This window comes from Phocoena sinus, chromosome 4 (assembly GCF_008692025.1).
Source record: "Phocoena sinus isolate mPhoSin1 chromosome 4, mPhoSin1.pri, whole genome shotgun sequence".
Lineage (NCBI taxonomy): Eukaryota > Metazoa > Chordata > Mammalia > Artiodactyla > Phocoenidae > Phocoena > Phocoena sinus.
In genome coordinates, this window is record NC_045766.1 from 36,452,504 (window position 1) to 36,466,884 (window position 14,381).

The 14,381-nt window shown below is 42.1% G+C and overlaps 1 long non-coding RNA gene across 2 annotated transcripts; it reads right to left on the bottom strand.

The window, feature by feature from the left end:
- Positions 1–9,128: 9,128 nt before the first annotated feature.
- LOC116753151 lies at positions 9,129–14,380 on the bottom strand. 2 transcript variants are annotated; one of them, XR_004349693.1, is made up of 4 exons: positions 14,297–14,380; positions 13,719–13,896; positions 12,343–12,459; positions 9,129–9,703 (listed from the first exon to the last, which is right to left on the bottom strand). It is a non-coding gene; the product is annotated as an uncharacterized LOC116753151 (long non-coding RNA). The 2 variants fall into 2 exon arrangements; XR_004349692.1 differs by having other exon boundaries at positions 12,343–12,491.
- Position 14,381: the final 1 nt, after the last annotated feature.

The window sequence follows — 14,381 nt, forward strand, 5'->3', positions numbered from 1 at the left end:
AGGAAATTGGACCAAATCTGTTTAGAAGGTATGATGGTTAATTTTATGTAGCACCTGCAACAGGTCCAGGCTGCTGTGCAAGCTGCTCTGCTGTTTGGGCCACACGATTCCAGAAGGTTATATTGATATTATAAGACACTATTTCCTGGGTGCTGTGGCAGGTGAGGTCAGAACATGAGGCACAGATATGCACAATGGAGAGAACTTGACTGGTTTGGGATGGTTCAAATACAACAGTAAACACTTGCTTACTCTTATTTTTATGAAATGCTTCTCTCTTGCATACATACAGACAGAGATTTTATTGATGAGAAAGCTGATATCTGACAGTTACCTTCCTCATTTAAAACCCCAGTATGAGACTTCTCTCCCCACTCACAAGACCTAAAAAGGCCTCCTTCTGCCCTGTTCATCATTGGGCCTGGAAGAGCAAAGAAGAACAAACATTCCCTTCAGGACAGCTCAGTCCTAAAGAAGAGAAGATGCTGGGCTACTCATGGGCTGTTACTCTTTCCAAACTCAGATGTCGAGAGAGGAGCCAGGATGTTTACATTTATGGAGCTCCCTCCACACAGGAGGAGACGACAGGGGTGGGAAGACACATTCCACCCTACTATAAGTTAGTGAAGATTTCAAGAGCTAATGTAGGTGAAACACTTAGGGCCTGGTCCAGAGTCAGTACTTGATCAATGCAAGCTCTTTTAATTAGACATCCACAGACTTATTTCTGGTTCCAGCTCCTCCATTAACTGTATGATTCAAGGCAAGAAACCACATCTGTTTGGTTCACTGCTGAATGCCCAGAAGCAAGACTGGTGCCTTGAATAGCACCTGTAATTCTAATAATAATTATTATTTTTTAAAATAAATTATCCTCTCTAAATTTGTTTCCTCACCCATAAAATGAGGAATTTGGTGTCTTGATGCCATTTAGATTTCTTCTTTGCTCTATTGATATACTTCTATAATAGGGAGTTGAAGCAAATCTCATACACAGTTTTTTTGTTTTTTTTTTAAAGATGAAAGGGTTTTCTGCCAGCATTGGCATCTAGTCTTTGCATATTGAATTCCAATATTCTGAGAGGGCAATTCACTTAGAATAGCAACATATGTGTAATTCTCTAATAATGTTAGGGTTAATTAATTTTGCTCTACCCCCCAAATATCCCAGTCAATAGTGCCAGCATTTTCTTTTATTCTTTATAATTTTTCAAAAAACTTTCATTTGGGGGTGATAAAAAGCTTAACTCTATTAGTAAAATGTCTACAGCTATGCTACTATAAGTTCTTCTCACTTTAAAAGTTTAGGATTTTATGGAACAAATCCAATGTTGCCAAGCGTATAGAAAATTGTTTTAGAAAATAGTCTCCTCCTTGCCCTCTGAGCCAAAACCAAAACCATCCTCCAATTGTTACCGTATTAGAGATGAGAAAATAGGCTCGGGTAGTAATATGACTGGGGCACAAAGCCAATAAACGGCTGTACCTTGTTCTGAGCTTTATAAGGTATCTTTGCATCTTATTACTATCTTATCAAGCAGTTGATACTTAACAATCATGTGCCCCATCTTCCACTACACAGCTGGAGAGTTAACATGCTCCAGAAGAGAACATGCACAGAACATAGTAGAATTTCAAAATTTTCCATTAGAAAGTATAAAACTCCTTATTTACATTTGCACAGATTTGCCAGCAAAGACAAATATAATCAATCTAAAGCGGACAGCCTCAAAAGGCACAGTGAAAAATACCCCAGTAGGCGAATGAATTCAGCAATTCCAAACACAAATGTTCTTTAAGACTCAGATCTCCTTTATGCCCTGCTGTTTCAGTTTGGAGTCTAAAAGACTATCTATCTACTTTGTGTCTGACTTATTTTCCTGTCAGACAGGAACTGGAATTTGAACTTTGCTCTCCAAAAGCCAAAGGCCAACTAATTTAGAAGGAGACTCTCAAAATCGGTGATGGTTTCTTCTAGTTTCATTAGTTCTGTCTAAAGTGATTAAAGGATTTGATTCCCAGATAACCATGATCCTTACTGCTATTTTTACAAATCACATTAATTTCTATACTTAATTCTGATCACTTGTGGCATTCCTGAGGCAAGTCTGGATTCGTGCAGCATTCCAACCTTGAGTGCCTTTTCAAGTTTCCAACAGAATCCTGGGCTGGTGAGTGATGATACCTTTATTGCACTAGCCCCAAGGTGTGGAAGTTGTTTCCTGTGGTCTAGACTCAGCCCAACCCCTCCACTTGTTGAAACATCTGCAAATATTTTGTTCATTTCAGAGGCATCTGACCACAGCTAGCCTCCCATCCGCATTGCTTCCTTTTTCCTGATTGCTCACGTAAGGCATCAATAATCTGGGAAGGCACTCAGCAAGAGAGAAACTGGGAGGGCCTAGGGATTAGAGTGAAGTGCTTGGAGGATAGTTCTTATGGGTTTTCTCTCATACTCATTCATTAATTGATTCATTCAATCATCACCATTTATTGGGTGGTACTAGGGCGATGCAAATATCAACAACAAGCAGTCTCTGTCATCAAACAGGAGACAATCTATTGTGTGCTACATTTATTGTCTCAAGTAGGGAATTATATTAATCAGCTTATAATAATAAACTATATTTACCAGGTGTCTTCTATCTGTAAAGTTCCACAATTGCTTTAATTCTTATCTTTGGTAGGTATAAGGTTTATAGAATCTTTCATCTGTTTCTCCACTTTGAAACTACATAAAACTGAAAGCAATACTCTCTAAAGGATTTTGTAGATAACGATCACTAATTAATTTAAGAAATACCATAGGAATCTTTACTTGATAAGTGAAATGATAAATTGTGTAGTGCTGAGTAAACACGTTCCTTCATATGTTGCATTTGCTTTAGTCCTATATGTTAAACTACAAAACTATCTGTTTAACTACTATTAGAAAGGGACTATACTTTAAAAGATGCTAATGCAGTTGGATCATTTTTATGCTCTTATATGATATTAATTCCATGTTTTAAAAATATATCTATCTTATGCACACATTTGCACGTTTTATTGTTTATTATAATCAAATCATACAAAGATCTAATTAACCCATCCCCTGAGTTGTTGAGCAATAATTATACCTTCAGAGAACCAGGAGATTTAAGGTGTATACAGGGTGGGGCCCACCCACCCAGGATTTCAAAACCACATGGTTCTTCAGGTCCTGTTGGGGCTTATCTATTTGCACGTCTCCCCTGCAGGAGTTTGGACTAATCAGGTCACTACATCTTGACTGCAGTCTCTACCACTCATTGTTTGCAACATGAATTAACATCAACAGACCACAGAGAAGTTAGCAATGGGAAAAGGAAAAGGCTTTAATACCAAGGTTGTCTCCAGGGTTCAGCAGGACATATATCCTCTATCAAGTCATCTGACATCAAATCCTACAAATAAGGGCAACCAAAAGGTTGAGCCACGTTGTCTGATGGTAACGTGTTCTCCGGTTGCAATGCTGTACTGAGCAACCTGTTGTGAGTTGACAGGTCTTCCAGTTTGCTAAAACGGAAAAGGCAGGTTGTTGCTCCAGCATTGTTTCACTTTTGCTGCAGAACATTCACACAGCATCATGCCTTGGCTAGTCTTCATTGATCTAGATTTTTTTAAAAATAAATTTATTTTTGGCTGCGTTCGGTCTTCGTTGCTGCGCGTGGGCTTTCTCTAGTTGTGGTGAGTGGTGGCTACTCTTCGTTGCGGTGCGTGGGTTTCTCATTGTGGTGGCTTCTCTTCTTGTGCAGCACGGACTCTAGATGCGCGGGCTTCAGTAGTTGTGGCTCTTGGGCTTAGTTGCTCTGCGGCATGTGGGAGCCCGGACCAGGGCTCGAACCTGTGTCCCCTGCATTGGCAGGCGGATTCTTAACCACTGAGCCACCAGGGAAGTCCCCATTGATCTAGATATTAATTGGACATCCTGGAAGCTGACGGGCTGGTTCATTTCTCCTTCAGCCTTGGCTTCTCCCCATCCCCCAGTGCTCCCTGTCTTGCGACTCGTAACAGAGCAGTGCTATTAAATACAGTATGAAAATACACGTCAAGGGGCAGATGGGAGCTAGGTGCCTGAGAACTCTGAAGAACAAAGAGAGCCCCTGTGCCCTATGGTGCTTTGTTCAAATTTTTAAGAAGGCACCCCTTCCTCAGGTGGATGGTATATATCTTAGGAGGTGAAGCTAGGGGCTGGAGTTCAAAGCCTCTCCACCTCCTCTGCCAGGCACCATTATGCAGTCAACAAACCGCACAAGTGTATGGCGGCTGGGCAGAAAAGGTATGCAGAGCCTTACAATGATAGCAGAGGGCATTAAGAAAGATGTGGGCAACTTTGAAATGAAGAATAATGGAAAACAGGCAGTACTGAGTGATTTCGTCTTACGATTTTCTAAATAGAAGAGGCTGATTAAGCATGGTATCTGCCTTCTGATTCAAGTTAAAACCACTTACCACTCTGTAGTGACTTCCTTTCCCTCTCAGGAGATCTCTTCTAAAAGCTGAGATGACGAGCTAATTTTACATTTACACAAGGATGTACGTACTGTATTACTATTCCTAAGGTGGTTTGCATTTAAATAGAGGCAAAAACATTTAAACATTAAGTAATCAATCAGTTTTGTCTGTTTCCTGCTCTATCCCCAACATCTATAACAATGCCTGGCACACAGTAGGTCCCTGAATATGTTGATTAAGTAAATCTCTAATCCTAGACTTTCAGTCAGTGAGCATCAGGAAAATACACCAAGATGGTCTCTTGCTTTCAAGATTCCACAGATCAAATTAGAAAGTCATCAAAAATAAGTTTTCTTCTAGGCACTTCATAGGCCAGAGGTCTCAGCTCTCTTATAAAATACCATCATCGTAAAGCAATTACACCCCAATAAAGATGGTTAAAAAAATAATAATAATAAATAAAATAAAATAAAATACCATCACCACAAATACTACTCAAATATCAATTATTTAAAACTTCCATTGCAGGGAATTCCCTGGTGGTCCAGTGATTAGGACTCTGTGCTTTCACTGCTGAGGGCCCGGCTTCTATCCCTGGTCTGGGAACTAGGATCCTGCAAGCTACTCGGTGCGGCCAAAAATAAATAAATAAACATCAAACTTCCATTGCACATCATGAGCTTTTTGTCAACTGACAATAAAACGTCTATAAACCAAATAGATTATGTAAGGATGCAGCCTCCCACACTGTAGTTCAGTACTTGACAAAGTGCAAACAAACAAAAATTGGTGGCACAGTTGTATTTAAATATTATTTTATACTTTTCTAATTTTATATATGGGCCGTCATAATTGCAGTGTATTACTTATAATATTTGAATGTATCACCTCCCTCCAAAGATCTCAAAGCACCTTTGGTGAGTAAGGAATAGTCCTCCCCACACCTCTGGTGAAGTAGGTATGCTGTAAGCATTATTTCCATCATACCAGGATCCCACATGAGTCAGTGGCAGGGCTGCATTACTCAAGACATTTTAGTTCACAGCTCTAACCATCAGAGGACTGCCTACACATTCATTCATTCACTCATTTTTTACTTCATTCAAAACATTCATTTGATGCAGTTTGCTAGGCACTTAGGTTCAAGTCCCTATTTCCTTACTGAACTTGCATCATACGAACACTGCAATCTGTTAAAAAATTTTTTCTCATAACGAATATTTAAAATTCAGAGCAGAGATTTTTCTGCATTTTGTGATTAATTCTATTTGTTTCATAGTGGCACACCTAGCAGTGAGTCACATGTATACCAAGGAAATGACTGAAATACAAAAAAATTTAAAGATATACCTCTCTTATGTTATGGATGTCAAGCATGTGTCTATAACATAAAGCTTTTTTATTTTTATTTTTTGTTTGCCTGGTGAGCTAAATACTTGCGCTTTCTGTGTCTAATTATAAGTTTCTGCTGTGTGTTATAGCTGAGTTGGTACAAGATGTTCAAGACCATGAAAGGATGAATGTAATGGCTTCCTCGTGTCATGGTCAATTTTTTTTTTTTCAGTTCATTTGTCCTTTTAAGTAATCATACTGCTTGTACCCTGACTCTCGTACTGAATTCACAATTACCCCTCTTGCCAAACCATGCCTCCTGACTTGACTGTGTAGATTGAATTTCATGCAAGCATATGCAAACCCTGTGCACCGCCTGTCGAACGAAGTAATATAAGCAAATTAAAGGCACATTTTAACGACTTTTGAGTTCCGTGTTAGAGTGGTTTTTAGACAGTTACCTACTGGGCAAAGTATAAGACACCGATTCACAGAGGTCATCATCAGTGTGCGCCTCCCAAACGGGTATGCTCATGGAATCCACCCCGTAACTGTGCACGTCGCATTTTCTGGCCCCTGGAAGGGGCTGATTCACCCCCAGCTCCCACTGCCAGAGCCGGCGCGTCCAAGCCGCCGGGTCAGGGCCGGCGCGCCGCAGAGGCCGGGGTGCGTGACAGGCTGCACTTCCCAGCCCTGACGCTGTGGTAACTGACTAAGCTCATCGCCGCTCGTCACGACACGCGCAGCCTCGGCGGCACGCGGCATAGCGTGAGAGGCGCCGGGGCCGCCGGCGCGCCCACCCAGAAGCCTTCGTGCAGACGCGCCTCGCCGCTCCTTGGAGACCCAGACTGCTTGTCACCACGCCGCCGTTCTCAGGCTGCAGAAAGACGGCCTCCGGACGTCAACAAATAACCTGACCTCCCAGGCGGTGGCCTTCGTTCTTTTCAGCCTCGACCCTCTCTCTCACCGCCCCCTGACGCACAGCTGCCAACCCCCTCGGAGTGGGAAAGCACCGGGTCAACGTGGTCAGTCGCCCGGCAACGCCACTCGCCTCACGTGCGCCCCGGGTTCCCGGCAGGCGGGGCTGCGGTGGGGCGCTGGCGGTGGGGCGCGCGACCCCCTTCCCGGGCGTCCCTATCCCGGGGCGCAACATCGGTGGGGCGCGAAGCTGCTGTGGCTCGCGACCGAGCTCCCGGGCAAGGCAGGCAGCGAACAAGCGCCGGGGCAGCTCAGGAAGCCGACAGGTGTCTGCGGGGCGAGACCGATTCCTCGCCTGCGTTCCCCTTCGCCCTCGTCCCGCCGCCCGTGCTGTTTGCTTTACACCAGCGGAGCTGGGCACTTTTCGGCCTTAAAATGAGCGCATCAGCCGCTTGGGCTCAAGTCGGCGGCGGGGGCCGGGCGGAACCGGATTCTTCGCGGGCTTAGGCGGCCGGGTCTGCACGCGAGGCGGGCACTTGGCTAGCCAGGAAGCCCGGGTGAGCGCGGAAGCGGTGAGCGCAAACCGCCGGGGGCGGGGCCGCGGGGTTGCGTGACCCTCCGCCCGGCAGCTGCACGCACTTCGTGCCCCGATCCGCCCTCCTAGCCTCGCCAGCAGCCTCGCCATCGCGGGGCAGGAGCACAGGTGCAGGAGGGCGGCGCCCAGTTTCCATTTTTATAACCGCAGCCGGGAGAGGAGTCACGCTATACTTCTGGGACGGGGAGTGAGTTCACCGGAGAGGACACGGCGTCCCCTTGTTATCGGAACCTGGGTAACATTTGGTAATAAAACCCGCTCAGACAGGATGTATTAAACGAACTGGGAACCAGAGCTGCTCTATCAATAAGCAGTCGTTCCGGGGAAACTTTCCAACGAAAGCTTTACATTAAGAGTCAGGGCACACAGGTGCGGTTCGTGTGACATGCTATCACAGGGAGGAATCAGAGCAAGGACGGTGGCTTTGGGACGCAAATTTTGTGCACTCTGCGCAAGAATTAGTAACAGAGTTGTGATGCTGTGAAAACTGTCATTCCTTCTAGAAGCGTTCTTGCCAGTGTTTTATTTTAAAAGAAGAGGAGCCTGATTTTAATGACGTAGTAACTGGAGAGCCCTCTATTACATGTTGACTCGAGAGTCCCAAGGACATTTAAAATAAAAAAAAGTGACTTCACAGGACGCCATAATCCAAGTTCCTTCTCAAGATCATGTGCGGGAAAAATGTTTTTTTCACTCAGATATCTGTTTATATAATTCAAATATTTGTTGATTTGTAGATAAATCAAGTTTGGAGAGAAAAACAAAAATATTAACACCAAGACAGTTTAACACACAAGACCACTCCAGTCGTCTAAGCCCTCAAAATTCCACATTAACTTATTTATTTAAAGTTTGATTTGGTGGATCTATGCATTTATTTATTTCCCTATTATTACCCTTGGGCCTGCGGTGCCTAGTTACACACACACTTGTTACACAAGTAACACACCATTATATAAGAGGGGCTTCTCCGGGGTTAGGATACCTATCATAAACTCCCAGAGAGCTCTTTCAGAAGACACATGTTCACCTCTCAATTTACCACATGTGGAAAGATAGCAAGATTCGCTGTTTAATTTTAAAATGTTCTCCCAGCTAACTCAGATTCTCACTTGTGTATGTAGGAACGTTTATTTTATCTGCCTAGCACTCTTCCTGTCTTCTGGGACAGAACTGCCCCTTCTCGGATTCTGCTTCTGCCTTACTCTTCTAGACATGTAATTAGAAAGGGAGGTGTCATCATGTGTGGCCTTGCCTCCCTGGTCACCACAATTGGTCAGGAGTCAGGAGGCAGGTACCTGTCTCCTCCTGGCTTCAGTGATTTGGTCAAGGAACCGGTGTGTAACTCAAGGTGTGCTAAACAGTCATTTCCTGGCATTTTTCTAACTGGAGGTTGGGAATAGAAGCCCCTTTTCCTCTTGGTGTCAAAACTGGACTGTCAGCCACCACTGCCCTGCCACATGCAGACACTGTAAAAGAGAAAGGAACCAACTTTCAGTAAGTGGTAGATTCAAAGGGCTGAGACTTTCCATGACTTCTTAGAGTTCCAGAGTTCTCAAAGCAGTCCTGTTTCCTGCTTTCTTGAAGCTTGGTTATTTAGCTCTTCTGCTGATTCTGTGAGGTACCTTGATATTCTAACAGAATATACATTGATAGTAATAATTAACAAAATGTATATTTAGAATGCTGTGTGGAATACGTTTTAAAAATTTATAACACTATTTGTAACTTGCTTTTTTTTCATAGAAAAGAAGAATAGAATTCACTGGGACATTCATCACCAATAAACTACATCATCATTTTAAACAGCTTCACAATCTTCTTGTTTGATAAGTCAATTTATTTCATTTTGGTATTTCAGATTTTTAAACATTATAAACAAGACTGTAATGAACACTAAATATATGTGCTAATAACAAAGAACTCTCCCAGAAGCTTCCAGCAGCCTTCTCTTGGAGAATTGGGTCATAGGCCCATTCCTGATTTAAATAACTGGTAAAGGGGAAGTGGCCAGTAGAATTGACCTAATCAGAGCTCATTCCTGGAGTTGGGCTGATTCATGTGTGCTTAGGGGTGGAGGGAGGGGAGGGGAGGGTGATGAGGTCTGGATTCCTGAACAAAAGGAAGAAGGGGAAATCAGGTGTCCACTATAATAGTTTTGAACATTTCAAGGTGTTTAAAACATAATGTATTAAAATACATTAATTTTTTCACCCTAAAAGCAGTGTTTAAGAGTGCTAGTTGCTCTACACCATTGCAAACCAGGGCTACTATCATTACTTTAATATTTTTTCACCTGTTTGATAGGGACTTCCCTGATGGTCCAGTGGTTAGGACTCTGCGCTTCCACTGCACAGGGCACAGGTTCCGGGAACTAAGATCCTGCATGGTGCAGCCAAAAAAAAAAAAAAAAAAATTCAAATGTTTGATAGGTCTGATAATAATGTTTGATTTTAGTTCATAAGAAAATCTCTTTAAGATGATTCACAACTCCTTATTTAATGGTATTAAAATATTCTATTAATAGAGATATAACAAAATGACAGGAAAATTGCCCTAATTCGATTCTTATAAATTCCATAGCTACCTAAAATTATAGGTGCAGAATCATGAACTTCATCTCTATAAAAGTAGAATGAAATCACTTCTGCCAGTCACGTATCAAACATGTTAGGCTCTTAGGTGCTTCATTAGAATCTTATGAAAATCTCAGAAACAAGTAATAATTTCATTAAACAAGCAAGCAAAAACGTTGTTTTTTAAATGCATAAGGCAGTTGTCTATGTTCGGTCTTTGAATTCATTAACATTTGTTATAGGCTAGATATTGGATGCTAAGGTTTAAAGAACTATCAGTGCCATATTTTTTTTTTTTTTTTTTTTTTTTGCGGTACGCGGGCCTCTCACTGTTGTGGCCTCTCCCGTTGCGGAGCAACAGGCTCCGGACGCGCAGGCTCAGTGGCCATGGCTCACGGGCCCAGCCGCTCCGCTGCATGTGGGATCCTCCCACACCAGGGCACGAACCCGTGTCCCCTGCATCGGCAGGCGGACTCTCAACCACTGCGCCACCAGGGAAGCCCTCAGTGCCATATTTTTGAGCATCAAATGCATTACAAGAGTTTTAAGTCACTACCTTAGAGGTTTATTCTTTTGTGTTTTTAAATATATTCATGAAAATAAGTCCTAGGGATGTAATGTTCAGCATCGTGACTGTATTGTATATTTGAAAGATGCTAAGAGAGTAGATCTTAAAAGCTCTCATCACAAGAAAAAAAAATTTGTATCTATGTGTGGTGATGGATGTTAACTAGACTTGTGATTATTTTACAATATAAACAAACATTGAATCATTCTTTTGGATACCTGGAACTAATATAATGTTATATGTCAGTTATATCTCAATTAAAAATAAACATATTCGTTTGACAAATATTAAACTGTATTTGGCACACAGTACATTTTTGGGTAAAGCTCTTACCAATAGTGAACAGGCCACAAAAGAATACATTTATGATCATCAAAAGTTTCACTGTTGAGCTTGACTTTTAATATTTGAAAGTAGATGTTTTATTGCTTTAAGGCCTAACTTGTCTTATTGGAAATTTTGTTCAATAATCATATTCTTAGGGCTAAAAAGAGTTCAGTACACAATTTATTTCTGCACAGATGACAAAACATTTGAACTCCTAGACAGAAGCTCTATTTAAACATTGTGACCTTCATTTTATTAGGTACTCTAGTTTACACTGCACATGTGATGGATTCAAAAATATACAGAGTCTAAACCCACAAGTAGTATTTTGTGTTCAAGCCACCTCTAGACCAGAGTTATTTGGGGTTCAAAATAGACAAAGCAGTTTTACAAAGGAGTCGAACTATTGATTAGCAGTTAAAAAAAAAACAGAAAAGAAAATCCTATCCACATTTTGGTGGGAATAAAATGTGGTAAGTACAAAAAGCAGGTGGTCACTTGTAGCTTTTTTTCTTTAATGATGCTGTATGGGAAAAGTTATGAAAAAAGTAAGTATAACACAAAGTTACATTTCCAGAATTAAATACTTCTTGGGTATTTACATGTGACATCCATAGCAGGCTGAGGTCCCGTGGATACTGGCTGGCTGGCAGAGTCAGCTAACCCAATACAGGAGTCCCAGGTGCTTCTGCTTACACTCATATTCGGTCCAAGTATACTTTAGTGCTCAAGTGTTGGGTCATGCCCTTGGCCACTTCCATCATTTGAGTGAGAGTAAACAATAAATAGGATCTGACTGAGTTATGTTTGGAAAGATTCTCCATAAATGAGACATTGTGTATGAAATGCCAGGAAAGAGCCCAGTAAATGTTAGCTTTTAAAAAATTCTGCACTTGCATTGGCTGGAACCCAGAAATAGCAGTGAAAAGCCATTGTTGCTTCCAATCTGGGAAGCCCGTCTGCAACGATTTTTTTCAAACTCTTGAGGATCTCAGTGTTGTGTTGTACTGTGTTCTGATTCACAGGATAAAAATAAAGTTGGGCTAACTGTAATTTTGTCATGCTCCCTTTGTACAGTTTTGAGCTCACTTTAAAATAAGCAATCTTGGGTAGACTTCCCGGTCTTTGTATCAGACTTGCAGACAAAGTACCTATTCTCCCAAATGCTTTTCATGTGGGCACAGGGAGAGGAGAGGAGGGGGCATAATATTACTTACCACAATGAATGGGATGAATGACAGTGCCTTGCTGGATAAATATCTTAGGTAAATTCAAATTCATAACAGAAGCATAGACACTGTGTTCTCACAAATGTTAATGCTACAACACAAAGGTGTGCGGACCATGTGGAAAGCCCTAGTTTATCACTTTACAGAGACTCTACTTCCAAAACTAGGGAGTATTTTTTTCCCTCCCCTCTCAGGGGTCATTGACCCACAGGAGAAAAATAATAATAAAGGGTCACAGAAGGGGTTAAAAGGAACTCAATTTGGTTCTCACTGATTATTTTAAAAATATTTTTAACAGTCACAATAAAAAGTGAAACTTACCTAGTTTAAAATTTAAGAAGAGGATAAAACAAAACTTTATTCAGTATGTCCAATGATGGAAATGCTTTAAATTCTGCTTCAGTTCCAGTATGGCCCGTAATGGGGTGGGGAAAAGGACTGGAAAAACAAAAGGGACAAGGAAAAAAAACCTGGAGAGGTAAAGGGAGAGACTGAGACCAAGAAAGAGTCAAGAAAAGACACACACCAACAATGGGAAGAGGCTTTTTGGATTACTTTTTTTTTTTTTTTAACTTTTTTAAAAACCTGTTTTGTAAAACCCTGTTACAACTCTTCATCTTTACCTTTTTTTTTTTTTCCTTCCAGGCAAGGCTTTGTGGGGAATCCTGCTGCAGCACTAGGGAGCGAAAACAACAGGTTCTCTTGCTTGCTCCCTGCAGGGGTGGGGTGGAGGGGGTGTGGGGGGCGAGCTGGTTCCTTATATGGAGTGAGGGTAGGGGTGGGTCTGTGGTGTTCAGGAATACAACTTTTCACTGCTACTCTTTTAACAAGGTCTGTTCTTCACAATTTATCCTCTCTGTTTATCCTGTAAATTCTTACTGGGTCTACCAGTGTTCAGGAGAACTTTCTTTGATGATGAAAATGTTCTATATATGTGCTGTCTCATGTGGTAGTAACATGTGCCTACTGAGGACTTGAAATGTGGCCAGTGCAATAAAGGAATGGAATTTGAAATTTTATTTCATTTTAACCAAATTAAGTAGTCACATGTGCCTATCTTATTGGACAGTGTGAAGGTCTAAGGGACATTTACAGTGGAAGGAAAATCGGTCTCAATGTCACTGTAGAGATGAATAAGCACAGGTGAAATGAGACCACACAATGAATTACAGCCTTGCAGCTGGATCTTCTCCCATCCTTAAAGTGTTTCCTTATCATATATACAAAGTACTCAATAAATATTATTAATGCTAATAATCATACAATAGCCAAACTAGCCTCAGAAGAGTGATCTTGCTTTAGGTGTGCAATTCCTGTTCTAGATAAAGCACTCCATGGATCTGGATGCTAAACCCCCTAACCTAAACCCCCATTGTTACAAAATGAGAACAATCCTACTTCATTGTCCCTCAAAGAAACATGCTGAGGATGAACAGCTCTGAAAGTTCTTTGCATTTCTCATAAACATGCTGTACTTGACCACTTCTTTGGCTGTCCTCTGCTTCCCTTAACCCTCTCTTCCATCCTCTAATTATTGCTTATCTTTTCCAAATGAAGAAAGATGCTCTCTTTTAGGGAGTGGAAACAGAAAGTCACTGGTAGACGTTGGGGCAAAAATATCAATCAGGTTAAGTGTATTTTGTATTTTCTTTGTATTTACTCAACCTTATTTCATTCAATAGTAGTAAGTCTCTTACCCGGCTAGCAAGCTGCGAATGTTCTATTTCTTGGAAGAGCTGCATTTCGGACCTCATAAAATCCTCAAAGGAGAGATCTGGACTATGAACGAGTTCCCTGCATGGATTCAGTCACTGAGCATCACCCCAGCCTGGTATGCAGTTGCTTATTACGTAGTAGGTCATCCATAAACACTTTCTTTTGAACGAAGAAAGGAAAGTAAGTCACGTGTAAGGGTGGGCAGCCTTCTATAAATTGTGGACTAGCGGGTCTCAAGATATCTTTTGAACTAAGACTTTCATCTTGACTACTTTTGGACTAGTATGAAAATTTTACTAACACCTTCCCAATTAACTTGCCCTCCCTGCAATGACTGAGACCAGAGCTTCCCTTTACACCCATGACCTCTACAGGCATCTCTCTTCTTTCCACTCAAGACCAATAATTGCTGCGTCAGCCACAAGGACTCTGGAGCCTGACGTGAGAGGTAGGCGGACTTTGGCCTCCACCTCAGCCAGCGTCTCTCCAACCCGCCGCAAGGCTGGGAACGTCTCCCTCCCCCACTCCAGCCCGCCCTCCCCTGCCTCGCCCTTCTCACCCATTGCTTCCCTCTCACAGCCCCCAGCCCTTTCTCCGAGCCCCGCCGCGAGATTTCCCGCCTCCGCGCAGCACTTGGGACCCCG